The sequence below is a fragment of the Tamandua tetradactyla genome, chromosome 5 (genome assembly GCF_023851605.1).
Source record: "Tamandua tetradactyla isolate mTamTet1 chromosome 5, mTamTet1.pri, whole genome shotgun sequence".
In the NCBI taxonomy this organism is placed as follows: domain Eukaryota; kingdom Metazoa; phylum Chordata; class Mammalia; order Pilosa; family Myrmecophagidae; genus Tamandua; species Tamandua tetradactyla.
This window is the reverse complement of record NC_135331.1, coordinates 156,627,853-156,646,622: the sequence shown is the minus strand read 5'-3', so window position 1 is coordinate 156,646,622 and position 18,770 is coordinate 156,627,853. Positions and strand designations below refer to the sequence as shown.

The following is an 18,770-nucleotide window of genomic DNA, read 5'->3' as shown; positions in this document are numbered from 1 at the left end:
TAAGGACTTTCCCAAGGGCACCTTGAATGCATCTCTCTGAATGGCTAAGCTTTCCAGATAACTGAGTTTCCCAAAATGGCCCCAGTCCCACTCCTGCTTTTTTCTGTCCTCTATGCCTGGCACCTAGCTGCTCCTCAAGAAATGCTTTTTAAGGAATAAATGGTTGAAGCCTCTTATTGGTTTCATGTATTATGAATGTGTCTGCCTTGTTACCCTATACCAAATGTAATTTAACTTTTTTTTTTGATGATTTCTTAGGCCAACATGCTGAACTCTGATGCCCTCAGGGGTCTGTTGTGGTATGTAGTATGTTTTTATTCTGTACTAAACAATATTAAGCTGCTATGGATTTTACTTCTTTTGTCTTCTATCGTTATTTTTCTACTCTTGCTGTTAAGTCATCAGCTCTTACTGCTATTGATGTCCCTTGCCTAGTTCTCTTCTTCATTTAATTTGCTGCTCCTTTAGGGCTGTTCATTTGGAAACCACGTCACCAGGCCTGTTCGAATTTCTGAAGCGGGATGAGGCCCTGAGTAAACACCTGGGAGAGACTTTTTGGTAAAGTTAATTAATGAGGGTGGCCTGTGGCGGAAATGTTGGCTGCCCAGAGGTTTCTGGTTTGCTTCTTGGTTCTTCGCTGTGTTCCCACAAAGCAAGTGGCAAATAAACAAAGTGTCAACATGCTTTTAAAAAGAAGTAAAGTTCCCCTATTTTGCATTTCAATTTCGTGTACTTCTTGGCAATAAAAAGATCGTGAGCATTGTCTCCATGCTTCTTACTGAAGATAATCTGCTTGAAGTAATGGAGGGGACCTGTTAAAGCTGCCCCGGGCAAGTTTGGTCTATGAGCTGATATACAGAGTGAGTCTTCCTCTGCCCATGAAAGGAAAAAGCATTGGCCCTTGAGCATTTGAGACTTTGTGAAGCAGAGGGAAAAAGTAAGGGGAGAATCTTTATCTTCTGAGGAAGAGAAAACAGATAGTCTAACCTCATTATAACCATCATTTTACGGATGAGGTAAGTAAAGCATTTGCTATAAAGTGGCCATTGGGACTCAAAACTTCTGCTAGCAATTAAATTACTCTCATTTTATAATTGCCTTATTTCATGAGCATTCAAAGCCCTCCTTGGGTATGGTGGCATTCAAAAGCGATGAGCATGTCCCCCGAAAACTTCCCCTTCCCTGGTAATTACAAGGACACCTGCCTCTCCCTCCAACTTCTTGGATGTCTCCTTGTCTAAAGGAAAATCCTCTTTCCCTTCCTGTTGTCTGGTCATGGATGTGCCCTACAGTTCACCCTTAGCCTTCTCTCATTCCTGCTTTTATTTTGCCTAATATTTGTATCCTAACCATAGACCTGCTGGTTTTATTTGCTTCTTAACACCATCACCACCACAGAACAAAGTGCTCTGGAGTAAACAAGCAGCGTGTGGAGATGTGCCATGACTTCCTTAGTTCCCCTCTCCTAGAGTCCAGCAACACTCCTGCACATTCACTGGCTCCCAGAGGCCCCTAGCCATGTGGCCCTCTTAGTACAACAGCTTGTTTCTTCAGGGAGAGTGGGAGACTTTCTCAGCTTCTTCCAGTCTCTGACTCTAGACACTCTTTTAAGGGCTCACCTAATACTTAATTACATCTGTAAAATTCCTTCACCTTTGCTACATATATTAACCCAGTCACGATAGTGATAACCCTGCATCTCTGCAAGGTCCTGCCCATGCCCAAGGGGAGGGGATTTTTATATAGGGTGTGAGCATCAGTGGGTGGGGATCTCAGAGGCCATCTCAGAATTCTGCCTGCCACAATATCTCAGTACCTCTTATCTGAATATTGTAACTCCTTCCATTCAGGCCTTTTTTGCCTCTCTCTTACCTCAAACCCATCCTCTACACTATTAGCAGAGTGATGTATCTGATGGATAAATGTGATTAGGTAATTACTTGACTCAACTCAAAGGTTTTCCATCAAAACAAGATAAAACAAATTCTTTTATGTGGCATATAAGACCTTTATGATTAAAACCTTACTGTTTTCCATTGCTTCTCACTTCCTACCAGCAAAAATAGAGCTTCAGCTAATGAGCACAGATTTCCCTAAATATATGGTATTGTTTTCATTCCTTCAAGCCTTTAAACTGTTCCCTATTTTTTCATCACCCACCTTCCCACATGCATGCTGGTTTTCTGACTTATAAAAGCAACTCATCTTCCAAATCTTATCTCCAGATAAGTGAAGTTTTATACACTTAGTTGTCTTTTCTGGATTCCAATTGCCCTTCAAACTCATCTCTACTGGTTCTGCCCTCACTGGAGCCTACAAGGGAGTCACATGTGTCAAGGGTGTCTGTGAACTGGTGGAAGAGAATCCACAGAAATATGTTGGCCTTGAGGCTAAGACACCTCCTGAGAAAAGAAATCAAGCTCTATCCTCTCTAGAGAGTCAGGCAGGTCTGGTGATGTCTGCACAGCTGGTGGGATGCCCTGGCTCAAGTTCTTTCCAAGGAGGCCAATGAGCCTCTTGGGAGGCTTGGATTTGCCTCCTGGTCAGACTCACCCTGGCCTCATTGCTATGGGTCTGAATCCTATGGATGTGTAAGCAGAGACAGAAAGTCCTACTTCGTGAAATTCTGCAAACGTTCTTTAGGCTGTCACCAAATTTCTTTAAGATGTTTCAGCACAAGCAGGAGAGGGTTGTTATACTCCTACACTACCAGAGACCAGAGACCGGTCTTGGAGCCGAGAAGTTTTTGGATGGGGGAGACAGGGTGGAGGAGCCACGCCGTCCACTGTGGCTGTGGAAGAAGGGACTGTGAACCACAGAAGATCCCGTAACCATGCCTGATGGGAAAGGACTTGCCTCCGGCCTCTTTGAAATAACCGAAGGAGCGCTTAATGTGGGCAGTCTCTGTGATGAAGTACACAGATTGGTTAACCTGGGGAAAATGCCGTTACATACCGATTCTCATTTTGAACTGTAATTCTTTACGCTGTCTCTTCACTAGACCATATGCTTTTGGGGGATGGACACTGAGCCTTTCCTCCCCACATTCCCACTGCTTAGCAGCGTCTGAAATTTAACAAATATTGGAATGAATGAATGAATGAATCTTTTTCCTTTGCCAAACTGAGATCTTAAAAAGTAAAACTCACAGTGGTTTTCCTGCAGAACTTTGGAAATAGGCTGGGCACACGTATTTAGTCTTAGACCTCCTTTGGGAGGTCTGCAGTGTTGTCTATTACAAAACTAAAAATTTATCATATCAAAGTGTATATTCATGGAGTTCTGGTATGAAACCCAATTTACATTTGTTTCAGAGACACCTGGCATCAGCTGTCTGGCAGCTTATCCAAAGGAGCCTTCATTCCCCCTTATTGCCTTCGTGTGTGCTCAGACACTGGAGGGAGGAGGCATGCAAGGTGGTGAGGATACCCTCTGATATTTTAAAGTGGTTCTTAATGTTGCAACTATTTGATTTGAAAACTACCAGCACAGATAATCTCCAGGGACCCCTTCGTGCTTTATGTGTCCCTGGAAACTGTATCAAATTTATCCTATTTGACCATGAAACCTGAATTACTTGGAATCCCTGGTCTCTTCCATTCCCTACCCAGAAGGAAAAGAAAAGAACAGAAATGCTTTCCTTATTGGGCTCAAGGTTTGGCAAGGCTACAGATGGGAGCAGGAACTCAGGACTGAGACACTGGTCAGCAAAGTCATATATGATTAAATGGCTGGTTCCAGTGTAATTCCATTAGCCTCATTTTTAGTAGAAACAATTAGAGAATTCAAATGCTGCATTTATAAATTACATTTGGGACTTAATGGTGGTATTTTCTCCCCAACTAGAATGCCTCTGTGAGTTGCCCTCTAATTCCCATTTATTTTTCCTTTATGCGTGAGCCTAATTCACATGTGGGTCAGAAAAAAAAGCATTTTGTGCGATCTTTTAACTGTTAAGTTTGCCATTCATAGAGGTCTTGAATCCTGACAGAGTGCCACTCTTTTGAATGCTAATGTTTAAAAAAAGAGCTCTCAGGAAAAGTGGAAAAATGGTTAATACTTGAATATAGCTGTTCTTTTAAAAATATACTATTTCAGTTATGTTCATGTTACTACTAACCTAGGCTATTTATTTTTAGATCTTAAATGGAATCTTCTTGTGGTTATCTTGAAGCAAATAATTGGATTTCTTTTGTGTATTTTTGTTAAGATAGTATTATTATCTAAAATTGCATGAATTGGATACAAAGGTACAGGAAAAATTATTTACAAAACACAAGATGCAGTTGAATCTTTAAATGTAAAACAAATTTTCCTTTATCCTCTTGTATAGTCAACAAATAAAATATATATATTTCTGTCAGTCATGTTGACAGAATACTCTAGGCTTAAGAGGGGTTAATTTAATTTAATTTAATTATTTTTTACCAGATCACTTTGTCAGAAGAAATGAGTTTGGGTAGCGTTGGTCATGGGTACCCTGTGAATATTTATTAGATACTTATTGAATTCATTTCAGAAATAGGCCCTATTGTCCCTTTTACCTAGAATTGGTTCATATGAGCTTAGACTGGCTGAATTCTTTTTGTCCAAGAAAAGAGAATTTCTAGAACTTGGTAGAATTTAGATTCAACTATGGAAAATATCAGGTGAAATGACCAAGAAGAGGTAACAAGCAAGGCTTGCCTGACTAAGGCTAACCATTACTTGTCCGTTTTATACCTGTGAAGGGATTCTTCAGTTAATAAGTATTTGTTGAGAACACTGAGGATTGCAGCATGTCAGGTACTGAGGAGGTACATAGTCTCCTCCTATGAGAACCCAAAATGTGCTGGAATTTGCATTTGTCTTCACAAGGCTGTATGCTGTATGTGAATGTGCTACCTCCCATCCCCATACCTACATCACTGCAAAGAATGTGGTCTTCGGAATCAGACAAACCTGGTTTCAGCTCCTGACTCAGCTATTTATCATGCGTGATCTTTGTCACGTCATTTAGGCAACGCGAGACTCATTTTCCTCATTTTGAACTCTCTAATGAGGACAAAAACTACCTTCCTGGTTTTTATCAGGATTAGAGATAATACATATAAAGTGACCTGTATTACACATGACCTACGGTAGAACTTAATACCTGATTATAAAATGTAAACATGTTTAAAGTAGAGTTTCACTTTTCTGAAGGGGTTGAGAACACAGTTCTATATCGTTTATGATGGCTGATGTTGTCAAGTGCTGGTCATTTAAATCATACACCTTAATGGAAATGTTCAGCAAGGGTATTCTTGGCAAAAGCGACCCCACCCCAACACAACCCAGCAAGTTCTTCTTAGGTGCATCCTCCATGCTTTGGAAGACAAATTGTTGTGGCTTCTTGAAGCACGCAGCGTTGATTTGTATGTTTTCTCTGAGAACTTAGGCTCCAAATAACTAGAAATCTCTGTGCACACGCCTGGCCCAGGGGCAGTGGCTGGCTGTTCTCTGTGAAGGCGGGCTGGCAGGATCTCACCAAAGGCATGCCTGCCTTGGGAAGATGCTTCCCCAATCCTTTCTGTCAACACAGTGGGACTTATCTGAATTCTATTTGGGTATTAACTGCTGTGTGAGTTGGGTTTCTCTCTGTTAGAGGAGCTGCTGTTATTGGATTAAACCACAATTGTTGGGAAGCACTTAAAACTCCATTGGGAATTTCTCTATCACGTAACAGGGTCGGGGTTTTAGTCTTTCTCTTTTGTAGAGCATTCTCTCACCAGAGAGCCCTGGTTTTGAGGTAACTATATTACTTAGTTGGAAACCAAGGAGAAGCTGAATGTCTCTTTTTTATTTCCGAGCAGCAAGACCAGTCAGTTTGAACATCATCCAAAGCTTTATTTGGCTTGCAGCTGTAGGACTGGAACCACAAGCCTATTTGGGGACACAAAACTCAGTTGTAGGGGCAAATTTCACGAGCAACAAACTCTAGATAAAGCAACACATTCTCAATAAAAATGCTGTCTTATGAATACAAACTTATTCCTAGGTTTTCCTTGGTAGTTTAGATTCACTGTAGGTTTTACATTTTCATACAGACCCTGGTGGCTTTGGAATTCCCCAGGATGACATTCTCCTTTGGGTGGAAACTGGCTGCCACTGCAGGCCCCCAGAGACCACTCAGGTTCAGAACCACAGGGACACTCAGTGTGGCAGCTGCTGAACGATGGCACTGAGAAACCAAAAGCCCAGCTTATGACCCCAAAACCTCTTCTGCCTGTATTCAGTCAACAGCTCTATCTGTAAAGGGAAATGCTTTCGGATGCCTTGAAAGTTTAGCATCTGCTTCTCGTTGGCTCCTGCTACTTTAGAAAAACATTCAGAAGTTTCCACTGGATTTGGATGAGAGCACGATGGCATATTTTCCATGTCCCTCCTGAAGCCCACACCCCACTTTGGGAGCTTCATTTGCATGCATGTCGGCTGCTGTCTGCCTGCCTCGGACTGTACCTTTGAGCAGATCCGGTGGGATCCCCGCATGCATCTCAATGAAGCTCCCTCAGCCAGAGCCTCTCTAAAGAGGCAAAGAGCAGCCTTCTCTTGAAACTTGTTACTGCGACAATCTCACACCAGACAGCACAATAAGGATTTTTTTTTTTCCTTGCTGGTATGTGTGTGCCAGGAGGACGCCAACAGAACTTGGTTTTCCAGACCGAGGTAATTTATTTAAACATGGATTATTTGAAAAATGGGAAGGGATACAGGGCTTGATTTTAATCCCTGCTAACATAGAGAAAAGAATGCTCGTGTCACAACTCAGTGGGTGTAAAAATTAAAAAAGGCTGGGACTATTGTTAGAAAACAGGCAAAATAATTAAAATTATTATGGAATAATCACATATCACACAACAACCTCCCACTCTTCCGAGCAACAATCCAAAACAGCTCCTCCAAAGCAGGCCCAGGGGCAGAGACCCTGTATATCATTCAAAGACCATCTGTCGTGCAATCCCTGTAGCGCCTCTGCACTGTTCCGAGCTAGGCTGAAATGTAGTCCTGGCAGTTCTCTTTCCATTTGCTAACAAACAGCAGTGATGGCAGATAAAGATGGCAAACAATAGGTGTTTGTAATGAACTGGAAAGGGATGTGGACTTTTGGAAGCGGCACCAAAATAAGAAGTTTTGGGTCCTGTGCCGGGCTCCTGAGACTTGCAGGGCCAATTCCTGCCATGTGGCAGTTCAAACAGACCAGGGCCGGCCAAGAGAGGCTCCCGCCAGCTCAGCCAAGCCTCCCAGGACCTGATTTAAATAAGGGTCTTATTTTTCTTTAAAAAAAAAAATCACAAAGCCTCAGAGTTCGCTTTTCTTGTTCCGGGAAAGTCAGACATCGCAAATTGTTCTGAATGCTTATTTTTTGTTTGCATTCTTTACTTTTTTTGGAGGCAGTTTTCTTCCCACAAACCTCCCCTCACTCCTGTATTCTCATATATTCCCTTATTTCCTGGTTTTATAGAGCCTGTTAGAGGAGAGGATGTTCTTAATAATTATGGCTGATGCTTGTGTTTATTTTCGTTATTTTAGAAATACACATTTGAGATTTGATTGATATTGAGTTGGGGGACCAAAATATTACATCAACTTTATCATCTTAATTCACCAATTAGTATCATCTGAGGCAGTCTAGATTAAAGCTGTTGTTTTGAATGTTCAGTGCAATATAGAATTCTGACCCAAGTCCCCTTTTAAAATAATTTTTTTTTGGTTACCTTTCTGTGGTCTATATCAACATATACACAGGCTCACAGGCTCATATACCCATCTATACCCTCTTTTCCTCACATACCTGCATCCCCCCCCCTCCTCCCTCCTCTCTCTCTCTCTCTCTCACTCACTTTCACACACACACACAATTCATCAGCTGGAAGCCTCTGGAAGATTCCACAGCAGGTTTAAGAATGGGTCACATAACAAGTAAAAGTTGTGTATTTGCAAATGGCACAGAACTGAACCTTTAATAACTTTAATTTCTAGTTGGAGTAAGAAGTTGTATCTTATAGCTCATCTTGTAAAATTCACGCTTCACCCTTAAGGAGGACACTTGGTTGCTCTGATGAGGAAACTGCGTGGATCTGAAATCGCAAAGCTTCCCAGACAGGTTACATGGGGTTGGAGAGGGGAGGATTTTTGTATATTGTGGTTCAGGATGTTAATAAAGACTGCCATGGGGTGGGTGTGGAGAAGTTCAGAAGAAGATTCTAGTCCTCTGTTACTGAAATTACCACTAGCAAGGCTGATGGGTGGTTCTCTTTCCACCCTCACCCACAACCTTCGTGTGTACCGACAATTCTGCCATAGTGATGTGCTCAGCTCCAGTGCAAAAGCTCTGATGACACCTGTGTTGTAATTCAAGTAGGTTTCCATTTCTACCAGTACGTTGGGGTGGGGGGTGGGGGAGCACAGTTTTAAATTCCAAATGATTTAAGGGAGTTTTTAAAAATTCCACGTAGAAGCCTTGCATTTTAGAGCCAGAAGTCACTTTAGGGGATTACTTAGTTTATTTAATAGACGAGGTAAACTGAAAACTAGAGAAGTTGCATGATTTTCCCAAAGACATCCGGTAAGGAAACCAGGGATACATTGTCTTTCCAACCCCAGCCCAGTGCTCCTTCTGTCACATCAGATTACCCCTTCAGATCCTGGTACCATGGGTCATGTTAGCTAGGTCAACTGAACCGTAGTGTGCTTGGTGATTTGAAATAATGTACCTGGTTATGGAGTCATCATGGAATTGGAATTCTAAACCCCTCTACTTTTAGAGGGAAACATGCCAGTATTAGGACAGACAACTGAGACTTCTCTTTGACCTCCATGAAATACTTTCCAGAGCCTTACAATATCTCTGGTTACTCTGAGTTGGTGTCAGTATAGCTGGTTCTGCATGTTATTGATCTGTCTATCTAAGGTATTCTGGCTGGTTGTTAGCAGATGACTATAACTCACGATTCTTAGAATGGTTGTGCTTTCTTCTCTATTGCTATCTCCCCCTGCCCCCAGTTTTTGTTTTCTTACAAGCTAGAGGGAGGGGAAAATCCTGTCAAGTTAGTAGGGGCTAATTTTGCCACACATGATTTCTCTTCTATCCAGCAGTATGCTGGTGCCAGCTTGTAGTAGCTCACGAGAGCTGATTTTTAAGTTGTCAGGAATATTGCAAGTCAGTTGTTAAACTGTTGGCAGCTTGAAGTCAACCACAGAGGGTGTATTTACACCATGGAAATTGGTAATCACTACAAGTCAGGGCATCCCCTCCCCAGAGGGTCGGTTGTTCAACATTTGTCAGCATACCACTGCTCCTGTCCTCATCCTCCTATCCTTCCTAAGACCAACATGAAAATCACACAAAAAGTTTGGGTTCAATACTTCTACTATAGGGGCATGCCCAATATAACAAAGATAACTCTACAGCATATCATGCTAAGCAAGCAATAGTCTGACAAGCATTATTCTTTTCATTACCAGAACTGGAACTGGTGAGTACATTAGAGATGGGTAGACATACTTATTTCTAGATCTTTCTGGCATTGTCTCACTGATAACATAGAAAATATTTGAAACTTATCTATATATACTACCAGGAAGAAATTAATTGAAGAGTACTGAATTCTCCATGTCTCCATAAAACACCTATGGGTTATTATTGTTTCCTTCCTACAGATGAGGAAATGAAGGTGCTGGGTTATGTTAGCTCTTCTGAAGAGTAATACTTAAACTGAGTATGTCATAATTCAACCAATTCATCATACATTTATCGGGGGCTTATTATGTTGAAGGCATTGGACTATAAGCACTCAACTTAATTAACAATGGAGGAAATAACCCCATGTCTTGTATTTTATTTAAATTGAGAACAAATCCATGCACATTCATTTCCCCCACAAAGTGGGATGAACATGTTGGCTATCCACTCCCAAGCTCTCACTTACAATGATCTCCTCTTCTCTCTCCTCTTGAGAATCTTCACAACAAACTGGAGATAGATGATCCTCTCCTCTCCAGCCAGCATAGAGAGGATTAAACAGCCGTGGGTGACAGCTGGTCAGTTTACCAAACAGTTCTAATGTGCACATGCTCCTGAAAAGAGAGGGGAGATTTTCCATTCTGTCCTGGGAGCTGGCCCATGCTTTCAGGGCAAGTGAAGGCTTAGTCTCTGCCAGACACAAGTAAAACTGGAATGCAGGCTGGAAAGCAGATGCTGTTAAAAAATCAAACAGGGAATTTGGCTATTCCAGAACCTCCTGGATAGTGAAGTCAAGATACCAAATAAAGAGTTTAAAAATCAACACCAGCAACTATAAAGTTACCAAACTTGGCCAGTAAATTTGCTGTTCTGTGAAAACTTATGTGTGCATTTCTGGACTGTGTTTCATCTCATTTTGCTTCCTCTTCTGTTCTCCCATTTCAATGGGAGTGACTAGAGTAAATTATCTACTTTCTCTTAAAAAATGAAGTATGAAATCTCTATCCTAATAAAAAATTATGAGAATCCTATCTCCAGATAGAAAGTCTAGGGGTTCTAACTTCTGGCAGTGTTGTGCATTGGAGAGCTTTGAATTAGAACTGAGGGAACTGAATTTTAGTTCCTGTTCTGTTATTAGTGGACCATCCCCATGGCCCTGGGCAAATAACCTAATCATGTAAGCCTCAGTTGATTTACCTCTAAATGACATTAAAACGAAATGATCTGTACATATGGCAGACTGGTAATTCATTAACGCACCCATTTAGTGTCCCCCTTTTCTCACCACCCACATTTTCTCCTTATAGCTAAGTTATATTTACTTCCTCCCAACCTTTTAAAAATATTCTCAATGAAGCTCCCATCCTTGATAGCCCTGATTCTTAGAGTGTGGTCCTGGGTCAGCAATGCCGGTATCACTTAGGAACTTAGAGATGAAATTCTCAGGCCTGACCTTGAATCTACTAATTTAGAACCTCCTTAGGTGAGGCTCAAACTGTGCTTTGACACACTCTTTAGGTGATTCTGATCCCCTGTTTTTGAGAGTCGGATTAAGGGGTCAGGGTGTGGGAAAGAGTCTTCAGTATGGGAAGCTGCTGTCTCAGAACCTTTGGGCTGTCAAGGCCAAGGCTCTTTCTGTACCCAAGCACCTTCATCCTGCAGGCCAGCTACTATCAGTTTGCAAAAGACTCTGATATTATTGATGGTAGTAAAAGCTATAACAACATGTGTATAGTACTTTTTTACATTTCAGTATTTTTAATTCATTTCCTCATTTGAGGTTTGGTGCTGGAAGCTAGAATGGTGATAGTGAGAGGCTGTGATGGTGAGTGGTGGTCTTGCAGCTTAATAGATTGATTTCCACTCGAGGAGAAATGTGATCCCTGCTAAGGCCACATTCCCTGGAGTGTGGTGATCGGCAGAACCCCACCACTGCTGCACACAGCTCTTGCTATCTCTCAGATTTAGATCAGTGCTCTTTTCTGGGGAATTATGGGTCCAGCAGACCAATAATCACAATAATTCCCAGACATCACCAGGGAAATAATTTTTACATTTAAGTCGCCCAAGTCCATGCTCAAATAAGTTACAAGTATTGATGGAAGAACTCTTGTTTCTGCAGCTCGTGGGTGAGAGGAGCCTACTGACGGGAATTACACCCAAAGTCAGGAGGGGCTGCAGCATGGTGTGACATGTGATTGGCAGGTCACACTTTGTTTTTTTTGACTAAGGCCTGTCACAGTTGAAAAGACAGCTAGTGAAACGGTGTTCATTTCACTGAGGGCTATGCCACAGGTCGCCCAGTGCTGCCACTCTAACAGTGAAATGCTGCAATGAACCTTGGTTAAGGACAGTGTTTAGAGTAGTTTTGCTCAGCTCTGCGTTACTGCTGTATGGAATGGACTAATGCAAAGAAGGGCACTATTTTAACCTACCAATATTTGCTAAGGCTGACAAGATGATGCATTATTTATTGACATGTTTATAGGGAAGTTAGAATCACAACTTAGTAAATATAAGAAGTGTGTATTCGAAATAGCTTAAGACGAGAATTAAGAAACAAACAAGAGAAATACCTCATTACCATCCTGATTAAGTAGGAAATTTATAAAGAAGATCTAGAAAATCAACAGTGTCATTCGGGGGTAAGTTTGATCTGACTCAAAGAGGATCTAAAGTATATTTGGCTGCAAACTTGTACAGAGCTTCTCTGTTGTATACAAACCACACCGCAGCAGATATTCATTAATGTAAATGCATTTTAATTCAATTATATAGCATTTAAAAATGAATATATGCCTTTGGGATTGTTCATGGTGATAGCACACTGTTGTGTGTGTGAGACTTTATTCTTTTTGTTTTATTATTATTATTTTTGTCATGGATAGGCTCTGGAAATCAAACCCAGGTCTCTGGTATGGCAGGCGAGAATTCTGATTCTCGCAAAGCCCGGGACTGATGCTTAGCAGTGAGCTTTCCGCAGGTTTGGAAAAGGTGTGGACAGCCCAGCGAGGTATTTCAGCATTTCTACTCGGTAGGCCCTGGGAGCCTGATGTCCATGTATATTCTTCTTACGTAATACCTCCCTTTCTGTTTTTCTTGTCATGTCTCTCTCTCTCTCTTTTGATTTCATCTTGAATTGGTGCACAAACAAATTATGGGATGTGATTAGAAAAACAGAAACTAGCTTCAAATCTGATAACACTGGTGAAACATTTCTTTAAAGGGCTTAAAAACATCTAAAACCACATAAGTGTAATATCTAGTGCTAAAAATCTTTATTTCATCCCTATTTCAGAGGGCATATTGATTTCTAACTGTTGTCCTTGATGTATCTGTTGAGATCTGGAGATACTACGTAGTCTGACCATCAAAGGAAGGCAGGTTCGCAGAATGGTTAAAGAGCAAACTGCACTGAGAAACTGTGTGCTCTGCCAGAGAAAAGTAATTCCAGGGAAGTGGTGATCTCTTGTCTGCTTTATCTTTTTTTTTTAATTTTTCACCTCTCTTTTATCTTTCTCATAATTTCTGCCAAAAAAATAAACTTTAAAACTTTGATGTTTGTAACTTTCTAGTTGAGTTGATTGCTTCTGTCATAATTAAAGACCAAAGACTGGCTAATGTCTACCTGGTAAAGAATGATTGGAAAATTGATGTAACAGAATGCTTTTGATTCTGTATTATCTAAGCTAGTTACTCCAGCTTTTCCTGTGCCAGTGAGAATGAAAATTAATTTGAATTTCCACAAATATGTTTAAATTTAGTACCTATTATAGTCCACATAGGCCTCCAAGCTCAGCCACTGTTTTCTTAGACTGAGGGTTTTTTTTCATAATTTAAAGTAGGAAATGATCATCTTTCATATTAAAAGTTTAAATGATATCTACAATTTGCAAATGGTCATTTTCTGATATGGATGTTATTTAGTAGCTAGTGGTTTTATAAATGCATGTACATCTGACTATAGTTATTCATTTGTAGGGTTTATCTGAAATTCACCCTCTTTTCAATAGTCAAATCATTAGTCTTTGTTCAGAATCTCCTCTTTTTCGTATGTGTTCACCTATTAGTAGCTCTTTTCTTGGTGTTCATTCTAAGCTGTACTTCCTCAGGCATTTGGCTCACGGCTGTGTACATGTGAGGCCAAATGACAAAACGTTAAAAATCCTGCCATCATGTAAACAAATACCTGAGCCGACTTACTGAATAAATCTGTGTTCTTTTGAAAACCGAATTCTATCAAAGTGATTGCGGAAATGGATACGGCCTGACTGTAGGGCCTCAGAGGGAAGATGAATCTGTATCTCTAAGAGATGTACCTCATTTGTGATCTCGATTTCAGCATACAAACTGTGGCTGACTATTTCCTTGCACCGTGGAACCATCTGTGTGCCAAAAGAGCAGAGGCTGGGCTATGTAGAGAATTCCATCCGCTTCCCCTCTCCTTTTCATGTAATTAGCAACATTCCTGCGTGTGCCATTTCTACTGTAGAGTTCACAGGGAAGATGAGATGTTCGCTTTGGAGAGTCTTAGTGAATTACATACACGACATTGTAGTTTCTTCGCATTCCAGGGGTGTCTTTAGTTCTGAATTTCTAAGCGGATTGGGACAAGTAGAACAGCTTTGGCCTATACCTAATGTTAAATGAAAATTATTAATAATTCCCAGTTGGAATTGGTTTCAAGTATTAAAAACCAGATAATCCTTTACTTTCTGTTTCTATTTAATATCTCCTGTTGGTGAATCAAGTGTGTTAGTCTTCCAGATTCTGACTTAGTTCATGAGAAAATGTCTCTTTTTTTGCCTCTAGTATTTTTTGAATAACAGTATATAAATATGGATCTTAAAATGTTTCTTACTACAGCATTAAAGTTTACTATAAAAATGTAGATAAGCAAAAAGAGGATAATAAAAATGACCTTTAATTGCACCATCTGTGGATAGGCGCTTTTGATATTTTGGGGGATTTACTTCGAGACACTTTCCCCTATGCATAAAGAAAACGAATGCTATTTCCTTATGGGGACTTAAGGGGTTAAAGGGAAAGAGAGGATTATTTCACGTCTTGCTTACATTTTTAGCTCCCTCAAGGTCCCCTCTTTAACAGACTGTCTCTGGAGTGATTCAAGATGCTGAAGGAGTTGATCACTGAATAAATCTTCCCTGAAAATGTTACAGTATTATGCAGTGCACACAGCACAGGTTGCAGCTGAGCTGCTCTGTGGCCAGAGATGATCTCTGGGTAAAGAAACTGCCTGGAATTACCCAGGGGAGCTTACATTTTCAGTAGCAAAATAGTGAGTGCAGGAATGGAATTGAGTGACTTGCTCAAGATTTTGGCCATATAAACACTAAGCAGAGGCTGGTGGAGTGTAAGAGAAAAGAAACCTCAATATCCTTTCATTCAAGGATGAAAAGGACACCTTAAAAATGTCATTTATTAGAGAGCCCCAGAAATGGGCCATTTCAAACCCATCACCAAACTGCTGGCATGAGGGAATGTTCTGGAAGTCCCATTTCCCTTGGAGCTCCCCGGAACAAGAAGGCCATGTAGCATGAGGTAATGTCTGCTTCTGAGGGTTGCAGAACCTCAGATGTCGGCCTGCCCTCTGCAACAGGACTGGGCTGTGGGAGATGTGGGAGTAATACTTCAAAATTTATTTCCTCAGCATGTTGATGGTGAGAAATCAGCTTTTACACTTAAGTTTGGAGGAATATTTTGATGCTGTTCTGACCCTCAGAATCATTTTGAATTGTGTTCCTCTAAACTATGAGCTGCTGATCTTATCCAACTTTGTATTTCTGGTGCTAAGGCAAGTGCCCAATAAAAATGGACTGAATCAAGAAATGAACGACTGTGTACAGATGGCAATGACTTAGGGCTAGCCGTACAGTGTGAAGGTACTTAGGACACAGCAGGTAATACTTTTGTGTACCGTTTGTGCATTGTGTGCCAATAAAATAAAACCCTTAAGATGTGAGCAACATGGTTTAGTACAGGGCAGGTTGCAAACTCAGCCTCAATTCAGAAACAGAATATGTTTCCATGGGTACAAGCTGAGGGGTGGGCACAGGGTTTCAGAGGATCACAGTATTAAAAAAAAAAATCTCACTGCAAATGCCTTTACATGGAATATTTATTTTCTTATGCACATATTTGCTATGTTAAATACATAGTCCTACAAATTCTCCATGGGTAGGTAGGAGTTAAGATTAAGGGAAACTGCATGAAGGGTATATGAGAACTCTCTATACTATTTTAGCAACTTTCTGTAAATGCAATATATTCCAAAACAAAAATTAAAAGAACAACAACAAAAAACATATACATTTATTAGTGTGTGGTGCAAAGCTTCCCCGTATACCAGATTTACAGAATCTGACTCTCCAGAGGTGTGGTCCAGAAATTTAGAGTTTCAAAAATCTCTCTGGATGATTCTGAAACTGGTCATCTGCAGACAGGCATTTAGAAACTATGCCTGGTATAGAGGAAGGAGTAATATAACTTTTCCATTTTTCTATAATTTATGTGAACCATTTAGTCTTAATGCCCAATTACTATGCAGTGTCATAACAATTACCACATGTATGTAGTTCAAAGTGTGCCTGATTAACTTTATTACAGGTTGTATCTGTAATAGCAATATCTGTCCCTATATGGGGTCTCAGTCGTCAGAGATTTTATAAGCAAAATATTAGCAACATTAAAGGGATAGAGTTAGTGCTAAAATTTAGCATTATGGCTTTTGTAAGTTTTTACGTGTGCATTTGTGTGGAAAGTTAAGCAGTAAATAGTTTGTCATAATTTTTATAAAATTATTTTTTAATCTGCTAGAATATCGCTATTAGGTACACAGGTGGTTCGGTGGTAGAATGTTCACCTTCCATGCAGGAGACCCCAGGTTCAATTCCCAGACCATGTCCCTAAAACACAAAAGAATATCATTACCCATTTTATAATGCTTGAATTTTCATATTCTTTGTAATGAATTTTGGAGAAAGAAAAAAGATGATCTAAAATATGCAGAATCAGTAAATTCCTATTGTGATGGCAGTCACACCCTAGTGATTATGGGACAGAGGGAAGAAAGCGTGAACCAGTAACCAAACTGAATTCAAAGGTCCATTCCAAGGAAAGAAAGAAAATTTTATTAGGGCAGATTCTATGCATGACCAGAGGTGTCCCTTACTGCACAGGATGTTGCTTGGCACCATTTGTTTACAGCACACACATTACAAGATAGGACCTTTTTTGACAATTGTTCTTTAAGTCCAATTTTAGCAAGTTACCATTGTCTTGTGTTGTTCCAGCAAAGAGAGAGAGAAAAAAAAAAAAGACAAGCAGAAAGATTGCATAGAATAGATTGAATAAATACACCCCGAAGCCAACTTTGGGAAAAGAGTCATTATTTTAAATAACCACTGAGGATGTTCATGAGCAAGGAAGGCGCTGGCCCAAGTACTATGGGGGACAGAACGATGACTTGGCCCTCACTTTCTAATGGTCACCACCTGCCAGGCTTTTGTCACCTCACAATCAGCAGTGATCTTCTTGAACTACACAGCCACTCATTGAGACTAAATCCCTTTAGGTTTACTGATGACCTGGCACCCCAGCAAAAAAGAGTGTGTTCTGCTCTTGCTTCATTTTTACTGAGTAATTCTCAGGGGAAACTGTGATGCTGGCACAGAGCATGGGCTTTGGTGCTCAGATCGACCGGACTTCACATTCCAACGTTAACACTAACATCTGATGTCACATTGGGCATATGATTTAAGTCCTAGGAAGCTTGATTTTGTAGATGGCATCCTGAGATGATGATGTCCACTTTGTAGTGTTTCTTTCAGAAGTAAGTGAGTTTGTGTATATCCAGTGCCTGCCATGGTCATATATCACCAAGTAGTAACTATTTTCCTTTGCTAGGGGCCATGAAACTGGCCCCAAATTGTTTCACCACCACAGTGGAGGCTAGAGCGCCTATTGGTTCAGACAGACCAACACAGCTTTCCAGAGGAGGTGATCCTCTGCAAACCAACCCTCCCCAAGGGTAACTGGATGTTTTCTATAACCAGGAACACAAATTTGAATCTGGAACTACATCTTATCAGAAGCATACACCTGAAGTGAAGTTTTCTCATAGTTCTAGGCCCTGCTAGAGTCAAACAGGCATGCTAAAAATATGCTGCTTTCTTGGGCAGGTAAAGAGAGGAGGAGAGTCGTGGTCCAGAAACCAGTAGGGTTTGAGGTTAGGGGATGATTTTTGGTCCTTTTGAGGATCTGCAGTTATTAACAGTAATGAGTTTAAGGGGTGAATCAGATTGGTCAGAGATACTTTGCTGCAGTGGGGCTTTCTGATGGCCTGCTTTTCCTCTGCTACTCCCTCCTCTTCACTCCCCTTTCAGTGGTTTACCTGAGCTTGGTTCCAGCATCAGCTTCCTCTCATGTTGACTCCTATCATGATTTGGAATTGCTCTTTGCTAGATCTTGTGACATTTTGCACAGTCAGTGATGTGGTGTGATATTTTGCATTGTCTGTTAATTATTTTACAGTTTTACTTTTGGTCTCCTCTAGGAGATTGCTTATAGAGGTGAGGGAGGGTCAAAGGAAGAGGATAAACATCCAGAAAACACTGACAAAGAAGACCATGACATGACAAAGTATGACAAAGACTTAAAATTAAAGACCATCTTCAATACACTCATGGAGATGAAGGAAAATACAGAGAAAAAATTAAAGGGTATCAGGAAGACAATGAATGAACACTATGAGAATTTAAGTAAAGAGATAGAAAGTTTTAAAAAGAACCAAATAAAACTACTGGAGTTGAAGACCACAATAGCTGACATGAAAAATTCCCAGAAGGTTTCAACAGCAGATTGGAGTGGGCAGAAGAAAGGATCAGTAAACTTGAAGACAAGATGAGACAATTGAAATGAGTCATGTAGGAGCAAAAAGAAAAAGGAATGATAAAAAGCAAAATAGCCTAAGACACCTCTGGGACACCATCAAGCATACCAATATACATGTGAGGGGGGTCCCAGAAGGAGAAGAAAGAGAGAAGGGGACAGAAGTAATAGTCAAAAAATAATGACAAAAAACTTTCCAAACTTAGAAAAGAATGTGAACATACATGTCCAAGAAGCCCAGAAAACACCAAAGAGGATAAACTTGTAGAAAAATATGTCCTGTTACATATTGATCAAACTGCCAAAGGCAAAGAATAAGGGCAGAGTTCTGAAAGCTGCAAAAGAAAAGCAATGTGTTATGTGTAAGGGAGTTCCA

At 40.5% G+C, this 18,770-nt stretch overlaps 1 long non-coding RNA gene across 5 annotated transcripts in view; it reads left to right on the top strand.

Annotated features, from left to right (window-relative positions):
• Positions 1–18,770, top strand: part of LOC143684985 (uncharacterized) — a 106,820-nt gene that overhangs the window by 61,585 nt on the left and 26,465 nt on the right. For 4 of the 5 annotated variants that reach the window (XR_013176305.1, XR_013176304.1, XR_013176306.1 and 1 more), the window contains 2 exons: positions 259–299; positions 469–1,703. The exons of the other annotated variant lie outside the window; for it this stretch is intronic. This is a non-coding gene — a long non-coding RNA (uncharacterized LOC143684985). Of the gene's footprint in view, positions 1–258; positions 300–468; positions 1,704–18,770 lie in introns of those variants that run through there. 5 annotated transcript variants of the gene reach the window in all.